Genomic DNA, 14,571 nt, shown 5'->3' with positions numbered 1-14,571 from the left:
AAGAAGACCACCAAGAGGTTGTACCTTTTCAAGGAAAGAATCCCAAAGAATTCAATTTGTCATTGACATAGTGTCATCTCTGATCTCAAATCCTGTAACAAACTCTGATCAGTCACCAAGATGAGGAGAAAGAAGAAATTTGCAGCTCATCTAAAGCATTACCAAGAAGATTAATTTCAGAACCATACCACATGGAATTCTTTAGCTCAACAAATCTATACCTCCAAGCTCCAGCAAGCACTAGCTTGACTCAATATTATATTGGCAGATTTTCAACCAGCTGTGGCAGTCGAAGCTTCTTCTCACCAATTTACTGAGAGTGAGAGCCTCAAACGATGCTTGTTAGATTTTTTATATTAAGTATGCTTAAAAATAGTATACTTTACAAAAATAACTTAAGTCATTTAATTAAATATTTCCTAAGCTTATATATTTATAATCTATCTTCTAATTTTTAGATATGAGACTTCTTTTATGTTCTAATATTTCCTCTACTGCTCTTTTTTCCTCTTTTTTTTTTTCCATTTTTTTCTTCTTCTTGCCTCAGCTTATAATTTTTTTAGTCTCAAAAACTTTAGGTCTATTCAATTTCTTCTTCTTCTTCTCCTTCTCTTTCTCATTCTCCTCCTTCTCTTTTTTAATATCTTGTTTTTTTTTCATCTTTTATTCTTTCATTTTTTCTCTTTTTTTTGTTTCTTTTTTGCCCCCAATCGAATAACTAATGATACTATAACTAATGATACTATGTTAGATTTCTTATATTAAATATGCTTAAATATAGTATACTTTACCAAAATAGTTTTGGCAATTTGATTAGATACTTTCACAGTTATATATTTATAATCTATCTTCGAATCTTTATATGCGGGACTTTTTTTTATGTTCTAATAATGCCCCTGTGAAAACAAGGAATCGAGTCAGTTACAATCAAGAGAACTTGGTAAAGCTCTTACTTCTATTTCTCAAGTCACACGGTGGATATGCTATCACTCCTTCCCTCTTCGCTTCGACCTTCCCTCATAGCTCCTTCTAGGCATCTGTAGTATGGCACTCCTAGACACCTATTTAGCTTCTTCAATCTAAAATATAAGCTAAAGGCGACGATGCTCCTTGACGTGAGAAAGTGGTTCACAAGGCTGCTGATTTGTTACTACCAAAGGGAGGAGTATGTGGAGCATGGCAATTCTCACGAACCAGCTCAAGCTGAAATTTTAGGAACCAGAAAAGGAAGATGGTGGTGACGGCACGGAGGGTGGCTACCGGAAGTAGCCAATCGAGGAAGCCAAGATTGAGCTTTTGTTTGAATGAAGGGAAACTTATTTGCAATTAAAACTCTTGGGATTTTTTTTCCCATAAAAAAAAATCTTGGGATTTTAAAGTTATTTTTACATTTCATGGGACTTTTAAGTTATTAGAATTCTTTTAAGGGACATCTGAATGATTTTCTCATGATAAATTTGTCCTTGACAAAAAAATGTTTTCTTGTAATTATATGACACCTAATATTATTATTATTCATCAACACTATATATAAAAAAAATAAAATTTGAGATAGAGAAATACCAATGGATTTGGGTTTAGTCAAAGAAACAAGCACATAACGTTAAGGTAAAAATTTAAATAATTGCCGGAAGATATACTTATATTTAATATCCAATTGTGACTCGATAATGATTGCCTTTAATGAGGATTTTTGTGTGCAGGAAAATAAAGTTGAGATATAAATTTAATTAAAAAAAAGACCTATTGCAAATTGACCTTGTGAAGATTTTGCAATAGGTTGTGTCATTGCCAACAAAGGACGTAACAAAATTTTTGCAAGTATTTAATTGCAACATAAATTTATTTTATCAAAAACTCAAGACCTCAATCTTCTTTGCTGACTGAATTTCTTCTTTAATAAATCTTTAGCTTAGAGGTTTTGGTTCGATGATTGCAAAAGATGTTTGTTGTCTTCTCACCAACTTCAATGTGGTCTACACTATGAGAGATTACGCTCAGGACTAGTGCAAGCAGATGCGTGCCTCTTGTGTTTTAACTTATTCTTTTAACTTCCAGGTTGTAATGTCTTTTTTTTTAATTATCTTTTCTTTTTAGCTTCTGGTGTATTTGAAACTATTTGGTCATTTATCCCATAAAAAAAAAAAAACTCTGTCATAATGCTTTTGTTTTGCAGTGACTTGTTCAATTTTAAAATTGTTGGGTCTAATTTTAAAATTGCTTTTGTCATATTACTTGGTTCAGTTGGTTGTGATTCCAACCTAACTCCAACTTAATAATTAATTAATTGATCCTGCGTCTAGAAACATTTTTGGATTATATATGTAACATGATCACCTCATCACCTGTAACTTGTACTACAAATAAAAAAAACAAAGTTTCATGGAGATGAATGATCACAACAACACATGACCACCAAACTTCACAGATGCCATCTCAAAGCTTACAAGTGCCATAGAGTTCTAAGTTCTAACTAAACAACTTGAACACAATGATCGTTATTATTTTTGAGGAAAAATGCATTTAAATATTTGAATTTCAGTTTACCAAAAAAAAGATTTGAATTTCAAAAATACTTAAATTAAATAAAATGAGGTTGCAATTACTATAAACTTTCACAAGATTCACCACTTGATTTAAGAAAATAATATTATATTTTCACAAATGACAATTTTAAGTAGTTATGCAGAAAATATTTTTAAAATTAAAACTATTAAAAAAATCTGTGTTAACCGTGAATTTAAGTGTTAATTTATAATTACAATTTTCAAGAACATTCAATTTTTTTTTTCAATTTGAGTTCTTAGGGAAAAAATATTTATTCCCTTAACTTATAGATTTATCTTCTTGGAAAATTCCACGAAATAATCTATGTCCAGTTGGATTTTGTCTCATGAAATGACAAAAATGCTCCTAATTTTTTGTTTGAAATTTTACCTCATAGTAATTATTTTTAATTGATGCTTTCAGAAGCTTATCGAAAACGTGTAAGAAGAGTATTTTATGAAATAAATATTTTTAAAACCCATACAAGTGAATGCACTTTTTTTTTTTTAACTACGCTTTAGGCAATATTTATTGACGGCAATATATTCCAGTATTATTATTTATTGTCAAAGGCAACCATTTTTCTAACTTTGAGGTAACAATTTTCATGTTAATCTATTACAATATTTTTAAATGTTGCTTTTCTATTAAAATAAAATAAGCAACAATCAAGAATTGTGTAAACCTAAAAATAAGCCAAATTTAATATACTTTTTCCGTACCTATAAGATTTTCAACCTTGCACTTCAAGAATGTAAGTCATGACTCCAAGTGCAATGTTTGACTTACTCATCCAATAAGTAAACTATTCTGCCATTTAATTAAGAATTAACCAATCATATTAAATCTTACCATGGTAAAAACAACTTGACCATGGTTTAAAATAGATCAACTATTGTAGAAAAAGAGCAAACTAAACTTCAGGGTCTACCAAGTTAAAAAGTAATTTACTTATAAATCGAAATCCACAAAAAATATGCTACTATGGTAGAAAATAGTTTACTATGATAGTAAAAATTTAAACCAAGTTAATGAAAGGTCAACTATAGTATAAAAGGTCAAACCAATATTAAAAGGACTATTATTGTCAAAAGGAATTTATATATCTTAAAATTTTTAGTTAGATATCTTATCATAGTATAAAAGAGTCTATTATGATAGAAAAGAAATAAATCAAGCCAAATACGATCTACTATAATATAAAAGAATTAAACCAAGATGAAAAAGAACTATCGTAAATTAAGTTTTCCAAATTAAAATCTTCAAAAAAATCCCAAAAACCCAAAATAATTAGTTCTTCTAAATTATGAAATTAGTCAGAATCCCTTAAATCAAATTAAGAACACATTAGGGAAGCATGAAAAATGGTTATGATTGAAAACATTTCAAAAAGAGGCTTAAATGACTCAAAATTGCTCAACAAGGCACATCTACCATAGCCAAAGATGCATTCATCGTGACGTGACACAAAAAACCCCTTTTGTGTTTAGAAAATTTGGCACAATAGATGCTTCATATGCCATTATAGAAAACATAGAGACTACACTCCAAACTTTGTACCATGCATAATGGCCAAGGCGCTATGTGTTGCGGTGCATTATGATAGCAAATCTATTGTCATGACAAAACCCGAGACCAAACTTCCAACATCACAACTTCTTTTGTTTCAATGTCCTATTGAGATGATTCAAGCGTTCGTATAAAGTTTATTTAACAAATTAATTAATGACATAGGCTTCATCACAAATAATATCATATGAAGAAATTAGACACCTGGAACATTTTTACCACTTTTGCTCATTTCAACACAATTTAAGTGTTCAAATCTCACAGTAATGCCATTTGCTATTTTTGGGTCTTGATTCAATGAACCATTATATAACATATAAAGCCAATATAGACATCTCATTGACAATAAATCATAAAATGGCTTTCTAAGACAAGACGACTTCAAGGGATAAAGGGTGAGACTTCAACCTGTTAGCCAACAACATTATTTGAAAATCATAATTCACTTGAAAACATATAAATACACTTGCATAAGTATTTAAGGTCTCACAAAAGTACTCATTTGGCAAAAAATACAACAAAATGACCAAAACACATGTATGATGCAAGTGTAAAAATCAAAAGTATCATCCTAGTTGGTAATATAATATCAATTCACAAAACTCAAAATATGGAGGCATTGTACTCCCTAGCCTCTGAAGCTTCCCATTTGATCCTTGCAGAACCTTCGCCTATAAAATGTTAATCCACGGAAGTGAGACAATGTCTCAATAACTAGATAACCAAATTCAATCTAATGCAAGTGAGATAAGGTCTATGATCATGCAAAGTGAATATATGTGAAAACATTCATATCACATATTTGATTACATGTTATCATTTATAAATTCATGCATGATTATTGCAAATCCTCCCTTTTATTTGATTTCCTCTTATCAAATCCATAGGCTCTTAATATAAACATGACTAATCCAAGTGACAAGACTAGTACAAGCTTTCCAATCATGAGGGGTAAAGCCTAGCCAAAGCAACCATGCTTACACTTGGACCATAGATTTCCTCTATTTGAATTAACAGGTGTTATATGCTCAACCCATACCAGTTCCCATTTGAAGGTAAGAAAAAGTAATACAAGGCAATGTCTGGCCCTTACCCATTTCCCTTACCCATTTCCCATATAAGGAAAAGGGTAATACAGGGCAATTAAGAAGCTAGACACTAAGGCCACCATAGTATTGGCAACACCGTGTGGAATTGAGAAGTTCCCCAAGATGAACTTCCACCCTTACACTCATATGATCATGTCATCATGCAATTTCATTTTCATGTTCACGTATTTCTCAACATATGCAAATCATATTCATTCTTCACAATCATTTTTATGGAAATATAATTTTCATATTAAAATACAACAGTTCACAAACTTTACAAACAAGATCAAACAAGCTCAATAAAGGATTTAGGTTTTTCAGTTATCCTAAACCTTTAGTTTACCAAGTAATACACATGAAAAAAATCAAATCTTTTGACCTCCTCTTTCCCATGAATGACTATTCGAAGTTAATCTACAATCCAATAAAAATTATAATCATCCAACATTTTACATTTCTAACTATTTAAATTAGCCCAACATTCTCTAAACTCATTGTTTCTCCCACTGTTATTCAGCTAAAACCATTTCTACTCCCCATTAACTTAAATAAACTTCTTTTAGCCCAAACATCATCATTGCATCGTTACATTTTCCTCAAATCATTATTTTCACACTTAGGGTTTGTGTAAAAATGACAAACCATCCACAATCCATCATAGAAGCCTAATCCAATCCATCAGAAATTATATAAGCTCTAAACAACTCCGTTAAAATCAGACTAATTAATCAGTCAAGACCTTTGCCATTTTGAACCCATGTCAGAAATCATTAAACTTAGGTGAAAAACCTAGCTAGCTAGAGAGTAAGGGAAACAAGATTGGAGGGTTACTTTACTGATTCAAAGCTCCAATCCACCCCAAATGACTGAGCAACTCATGCCCTAATAGAGCCCTTTCGTCCCTCTTTGTTCTCCTATTCTTTCATTCTTTAGCCATTCTCGTGAATATGATTATATTAGAATTCAAGCATCTGCCGCGGTAATTGTGTCATACATCACAGTGGATAACACAATGCGCTAACTTTCAAATTTGGTGTTCCTAGTCCAATTCCAAACTTGTCCAATCATCCAACACGCCCAATGGTCATCCTTAATTACCCTTATCAACATCAATTATAATTAAATTACTATCTTAACTTTGGTCATCTTAATTAATCTTGAAATTTAAATTTGGGATGTTACACTAATCACTTCTAAAATTGCTATCATATAATGTGTTCCAAAATATTATATACAGAGATGATTTTCAAAATAATTTTTAAATTAATTTAATAAATAAATTATTAAATTAATTAAATAATAAATAAAATAATAAAAATATGTTGAAAAATATATCAAAACATGAAATGTGAATAAAATTTTTATATATAGATTAACAATTGGCACAATTTTTAAATGTTGCAAAGTAGAACATTCAAAGGTAACATTTATTTTTTTTTCTTGCCTCTTAAAATAAGGAACCGTTTTCAAATATCGCAATAAAAGTATTTCTTTATAGGCAACATTTTTATATTTCCTTCTGAAAATTTTCCCCAGCAGTTGAAAATTGTTGACTTATATTCCACTTTACAGTACAACTTTCACTTGTGTGAAATATTTGTGGCTTAAAGTGGGGAGCAATAGCAACATGTAACACTTTAGTGAAACCAGTAAAAACATTTACTATGGCAAAAAATTTTTTTAAACCAGATTAACAATAACATATCAAAACAATGCTTTTCAAATATGGGATATCCCAAAACTCGTGCTGGCTATAAAATCCATCTTTAAATTAAAACATCAATAATAATATTTTAAGTCAAACAACTACAAGCATTCCTAGCCATAACGTTAATACAAAAATAAACTGATTAAATGTTGCTTATTTACATATTAGACAACATTTTAAGAACTGTTGTTACAAAACAATGTGTTGCTAGAGGTGAAAAAATGTTGTAGTGGCAGAGAATTATTATTCAGTTTTAATTTTTAAATTTAAATTTTAATTAAAATTAATTCTGTTTATTTAATAATGAAATTATTATTTTTCATGTTAAATTCCTGTCCTGTTGAATATAATTCGGACACCAAAATTATTTTTCATGTTAAAATTAATTCTGTATTTTTTAATAATGAAATTATTTTAAGAACACTACAAAAGCAAATAATAACAAACCAAGCTTTAAATTTCTGTCCACTTGAATATAATTCGGATACCAAAATGATTGATCAGGTAAAGAAGAAAGAAGAAAACTCTTTAATTACCCTCAGCAGGTGATATTCTGGTAAAAAGAAAAAGCTAAGAAAAAATGAACACCAACTATTGGAGAGTTTGAATCTCACACACTATAAACTAGGAGGGATGAAATGCTTTCAAAGCAAACTAATTTAATTAATCATATCAGTTTTTTTCAAATTGTAGCGAAATTCAAATCTGACAACAAAGGATACGTGTGTGTATTGGATTAGGTGGAATTGATCTATTCAAGGCAACCGCAACCTTCCAAAATGCTTCACATGATTTTCAGTCTAATTTTCTTCCGTTCACACTAGTAAATTTATTTTACAAAATAATATATTGGCAGAGATCGAAGTCCCTATATGGGGACAAATAATTAACTTCATGAAAAATATTTCTTTAACATCAAGTTCGAAGCATTGTTTTAAAATATTAAAGATGGAAAACTGTGATAGCAACTACTCCTCCTGATACTCCCCCACATGAGAGAGATCTATTTTTCTTCCCCCAAATTTTAGACATTTTTTGGTACATTGCAAAACGTTTAAAAAATGAATGACATAATATTTTTGACTTATGAATTGAACAGTTTTGATGTAAATTATATATTTCAAAATCATATAATTGCTTCATTTTAACATATAAAAACTAAAATAATTGAGTAAATAAATATATTTTTAATGATCAAAAGTTTGAATGAGCTAGATTTTAGGAGCTTATTAGAGTCATGACATGCTTTTGAGTTCAAAATATATTTACAAAAGTATTTATAAACTGTTTATCAACAAAATTCTCCCATCGACAATAGAATCTAATCTCAATCTTATAGGTTCTGGACAAATATCCTAGCTAATTAGACTATTTTTTAATATTAAAAAACTATTAATTAAAAAATTGTCAAATGTCCCCATGCATGACATGGGACCAAAACAACCATCATGAATCATCAAATGTAATCGCATGTTTATTTTTCCAAGGAAAGAACGTTCAGCCATTTAAGTACGGAATCAAAGCTTTTCCACTATTTTATTATTCGTGCTTAGCAGTTAAGGAATCAAAGCTTTTCCACTAATTTGTAAATTCAAGAAAAGGGTGTGAGTTGTTTATTTGTAATATATTATCCCCAGCATTAGTAATTAATTCATGGTTCTCAAAAATATTAGTTAAAATCTTAATTATACATCCTTTCAATTTTACCCTCATTAAATACCCTATATAAATACTTTGATAATGATAACTAAAATTTTAATGCATCATCTTTCAAAAAGAATAATAAATGAAGTAGGGGTATGGTTGAAAAACTAATTATAAAATTTATCCAATATCTTATATTTTGGAACAAGCAAAGCTTCTAGAAGATGCTCTATATTGTGATCTAGATGGAGTAATTGTTAAAAATGTGAGTGATCTTTCAAAAATGGGGAAGATAACAAATGGGCGAAGACTAGTGAAAGAATATTATATCTCAATTCAAAATTTAAACTCAAGTTTATAAGTCATTTTTTTTATTATATATTAGTTATTAAATTCAACTTTGTCTGAAATTCACTTACACTTGAATAAATTAACAGTAACTAATATGTAAGAAATTTATGACATATTTTCAAAAATAAACACTGCCATAATTTAATGCACTAGCACAAAAATGCTCCCATGAATAGGGGTATTATGGAAAAGGAAATTTTAATAAGAACATCAAGAAGAAATTAGGATCAAACCAAAATCTTTAAAATAACCTTATATTTAATATTGGAGGGAGTATTATTAACCATTACTTTTTTCTAAACCACAATATAGAAAGTCTTCTAGAACCCTCAGTTGGTCCAAAATATAAAGTATTATGTAGGTTGTAGATATACTTTTTTGCAATTATACACTTTATTATATTCGACTCAAATAATTAATTATATTTTAAATAAGTCAAATATTATATTCATTTTATTCAGGGATAAAATGGAAAAGGTATGAATTTTTTTAGAAAAATTAAAATTTATACCAACTTTTTTTATAAATATAAATTAATTAACAGTAACTTACATCATGACATGGAGGGAGTACTAATTATGTTAATCATATAATAATATAAAGCATGAGTAGGCGTGGATTCCAAAGAATAAGCCTGTTTGGATTATAAATTGAGGTTTCCATCAAACCCTAAATTCTCCATAGACGTATGCCTTGTCTTCTTCATCTGTAGCTCTGAAAAGAGGCTCCAAGCAATTTTTTTCATCAATGGCTACCTTGATTGCTCCTAATGAAATCTCTCCTGTTCAAGATGCTGAGGCTCTCCACAAGGCTGTCAAAGGTATAAGATCTTTTTCTGTAAACCTCATATATTTATATATATGTCAATAAATTGTTTAGCATTTAGTTCTACTAATTATTCAAAATTTTAATTATCAGAAGTCTTTTTTTTAAACTGTATTTTTATTTATAAGTTTTGGACTCAAGATTAGCTGACATACGTAGGTTATTAACGGGGAAATACGTAGATTCACTTTTGCTTAAATCCCATCCATGTGACTCGATTAATTGATGTTGATGAAAGTGAAAATTTTAACCAGGCTTAATCACCAAAAATGAAGTATTACTAATTTTAATCTGGATCTAGAGGTAATAAATACCACAAAACTATCTGAATTATAAATCAGGTTGGGTTTCAAATAAAAGTAAACTTTTAACATAGTTTTTATTAATCCACACAATCTGAACTCAATATCTGACATAAATGACATCAAATTTCCAAATATTAGACTCAATGACCATTGATAGAAGAGAAGATTAATTATGTTTAGGTTTGATTACTGCAGAGAATGTAATGTTCCTGATATTGTGGATTAAATTTTTGTAGGATGGGGCACTGATGAGAAGACACTAATAGCAATATTGGGTCACAGAAATTCATTTCAAATTCAGCAAATTAGACAAGCTATGAAGAAATTTATGAAGAGAATCTCATCAAACGGCTCGAGTCTGAGCTTTCTGGTGACTTTGAGGTACACCATCATATTTCCTCTCCTCTATATTATAAGCATATTTAACTACCTTGTCGGAGCCAAGAAGAGGCAAGTGGTGAGATTATAAATATTGTCTAAAAATAAAATAAATTTTTAATTTTATTCCTTTTTAAATGAAAACTTTTCAAATTTGCACTACATTCTCTCTCATAGTTAATGAGTTTAAATAGGGATAATATTGAAAAAATATAATTAATACCTTATCAAATGCCTTGTACTCCCTCCAATCTAAAATATAAGCAGTTTCTAGGAAAAATTTGCATATCAATAAAGTTCTTATTCTTATAAAAATATATATTATTTTTTCTTTTTATCTTTAGTCTCAATTACAACACACTTCATAATGAGTGAGAGAAAATCTACATAAGGACCTAAGTTAATAAATATAAGAGGTAAAATAAGAGAAATTTTTTTTACATATACTAAATTGCTTATATTTTGAACGAATATTAGCTAAAGGAAAATGTTTATATTTAAGACGGAAGAGAGTATTAAGGACCAAAGAACTCTTTTAGAATGCACCCTATGATAGAAACTGAGTATGCGTCTGTGCATGTGTGTGTGTGTGTGTGTGTAGCTTCTTATACATTTATTTAAATTAGTATTTTAGTCTTCCACAGTTGTGTAATTACAAGTTTATGCCAAAAAAAAAAAAACTAGAGAGCTATGTATCGATGGGTGTTGGAACCAACAGATCGAGATGCAGTGTTGGCAAATGTGGCCATTAGGAATAGCAAGAATGTTGATTACTGTGTCATTGTCGAAATCGCTTGTATTTATTCTTCCGAAGAGCTCTTGGCTGTGAGACGAGCTTATCACAATCGTTATAAGCGTTCTTTGGATGAAGATGTTGCTTCTCATACCACTGGTTATCTTCGTCAGGTAAGCTTTAGTTTCCTTAATGCAAACATCATCAATTAGCTTACCTACGTTTACATGTTACCTTTTCTTTCCTAGAACATGTGTGTGTGTGTGTGTGAAACCATCTGGTTTTCAAAAGTATTAGTGAACTCTAACTAATCCAAATCGAACTATATATGGGTGGGAAAGTTTATCTCCCAATGAGTTTTTAGTGTAATGCATATACCGAGCTAGGTCTCAAATCAATAAGACCAATGGTTAAGTCAACATACCTTCGTTAACTGGTAATTAACTGAACTTTATATAAGTTTGCTAGTGTAATATGGTTAAAGGGCAATGCTATCATGCATTATTAAACTATAGATTTAGGAGCACCTATAATCCTAAACTTTTTCTTTTTTATGCATATTTCCCTCTAGTAATTGAAAACGGTACAATGTTATTCTTTATTAACAAAAGTCAACTTTCTACCAAAAAAAATTTAAGATCTCAAATGTTACTTTCTTCTAAAGAGTAAAGTTAGATCATTAATTAATTCTATATATATATACACATTGTTGATTCGTATTACTTAAAGGTTGAATAAACAGTAATCTAAGTTGATTAATTATTTTGAGCAGCTTTTGGTAGGGCTGGTAAGCTCTTACAGGTTCGAAGGTGATGAGATGAATGCAAGGTTGGCACAAACTGAAGCTAACATTCTTCATGATGATCTGAAACACAAGAGTGGCAATCACGAAGAGGTTATAAGGATTCTCACTACCAGAAGTAAGACTCAACTTGTTGCAACTTTCAATCGCTACAAAGATGATCATGGAACTTCCATCACCAAGGTTCAATAATTATTTTGATTATATTTATCATTATTTTAAAAGTCTTTCCTTATAGTAATTATTTCTTGATTTTATTTGTGTAGAAATTGTTGGATGATGGCTCTGATGAATTCCTCAAGGCAGTGCACATTGCCATTCGTTGCATCAATGACCATCAAAAGCACTATGAAAAGGTAGATTAAATTTATAATTAAGTTTGTAATTATAACAATATTACTTTTCTTATGAGATTGAACTCGTATTTTCCCAAGTGACAGATTAACGTGGCTGGAAAATTTCTTACTTATATCTATATATAGGTTTTGCGTAATGCGATTAAGAGGATAGGGAATTACAGGGATGCACTGACACGTGTCATCGTGACAAGGGCTGAGAGGGATTTGAGAGACATAAAAGATCTTTATTACCAGATGAACAGTGCGCATTTGGAGCATTCAGTGGCCAAGGAAGCTTCTGGAGATTACAAGAAGTTTCTGCTCACACTTCTGGGACAAGAATGAGATTAAGTACTTCGCTGATCTTTTCTAATCGATGAAGCAACTTATGATGAATAATGTTCGAGTTCATTAGTTCATCTTAGTGTATGTGGTGGTGCATGTCATATTTCATATTTCCTCTAAATCTGAGTCTGTTTCAGTCATTTTTTTATCAGAGGCACAACCTTGTCTTTCTTTATCTGTTTTGCGTGTGACCACTTTGGACTCTCTTATCTCAATATTTAGTGCAAGTTGGATTTAATTACGTACTAAAGTTATGATCAATTTCCACCTCCCAAAATATTTTATTTTGATAATTATCTGACATTTAAATTGTTAATCAACATTATCGCAAGAACTAAAATTTGATATGGAAATTAAGAAAGATCTATGAGTTGCAAATAGACTTAATTTGTAATGGCATATTTCACTGCCAACAAGGGCTTAGCAAAATTTTTTACAACCCACCCAACTCATGGGTTAGCTCATTTAACTTACAACAACTCTTAATGATCCTTAGGATTGGAAGGTTGGGATTAATCAATGAATTTACTTTTCAAAGAATTGCAAGCCACAACTCATGTGATCCTTTTCCTAAAATGTAAATCTCAATTACCTGGCATCACTCAAACAACTTATAAATCTACAACTACATTTCTCATATCTAAAACATCATATTAAACTTTTTACGATGCAAATTATAATTGTTCTAGACAGCACAATAATTTCAATACCTTAAAAGTGTATAACCTTAATTCACCAACCCACCAACTATTCAACATTAATATTGTAGGAACAATTTGCATAAGAAAAATACTCACTATGTCACTACTACAAAATAACCCTATGGGAGCACTTATTTTTGGCCTTTAGGAGAGCTTCCTAAGCACTCCCTAATCCAGTGCTCTGGTATACATGGGAGTACTTTATAAAGCGCTCTCATATGCTAGACCTATGAGAGTGCTTACGAAAAAGCACTCCCATAGATGTAGGGAAAAAGCACTCTATTAAACGACCATATAATGAGCACTCTCATATTCCTTATGCCTCATATGGTAGTACTCCTATCATGAGTGCTCATATATGTCAAGATATTAGAGTGCTTTTTTCTAGAGTACTCTCGTATGTTGAGGCATTCTGGAGCACTCACACCACGAGCACTTCCTTATTCCCCTTTTATAGGAGCCCTCTGATTTAGAGCGCTCCTGTATATAATTTTTTTATAATTTAAATTTTCTTAAGCTACCTCCTTTGTATCTCTTAAAAATGACTAATCCTAATATCCAAAAACAATATTATTGAACATAACAATTTCTATACAATGAAAGAACTTGCAAATAAAACAACCTAACTACTTATGTTTCCCAACTTGTATAATCTCTAGCAAGTCTAACAAATGAAACTATTTGTATTTTTCTAACATTGAAAGCTAGTTACCTATTACAAAAAACCAATTATATATTCTGACTACTTTTCAATTACATCTTTTACTTGCTCCACAATAAAATGCGAAGCACTTGCTCCCACAAAATACTACATGAGAAATGAAAGTGATATATAAGTAATTAACATTATATTAATTTAATTTTAAAACACTTGACTTACATTCTTAGGAATGATCAACTCTTGTTATGTGATTATTTCTCTCATGAACTTCATCACATAGTATCCATACTCTTAATCTTGTATTTGTGTTTGTACCTATAAAACAAAAAGATGTCATTATCCAAATATGAGGAACAAATTTCAACTTAATTACTAACATTTTGGGGATGAAATTATATATATAATTCTGATTTGTTGCAAAAATCCATAGAATCTCCCCTATAAATTGGACAATTCCAAATTTTTTTTTAAAAATTCTACATTAATCCAGAACAGCATATTCAGTAAAACAAACTTAAAATATTAATCAAACAATCATTTAGATGCACACCAACTTGTTTAATTAAGCAAATA

At 30.1% G+C, this 14,571-nt stretch overlaps 1 pseudogene; it reads left to right on the top strand.

The window, feature by feature from the left end:
• Positions 1-9,566: 9,566 nt before the first annotated feature.
• Positions 9,567-12,820, top strand: LOC129312319 (annexin-like protein RJ4; annotated as a pseudogene).
• Positions 12,821-14,571: the final 1,751 nt, after the last annotated feature.

The sequence above is a fragment of the Prosopis cineraria genome, unplaced genomic scaffold, assembly GCF_029017545.1.
Source record: "Prosopis cineraria cultivar Desert tree isolate PC_DT_omini unplaced genomic scaffold, ASM2901754v1 PC6, whole genome shotgun sequence".
Lineage (NCBI taxonomy): Eukaryota > Viridiplantae > Streptophyta > Magnoliopsida > Fabales > Fabaceae > Prosopis > Prosopis cineraria.
The sequence above is the reverse complement of the archived record's forward strand: the minus strand, read 5'-3'. Positions and strand labels throughout refer to the sequence as shown.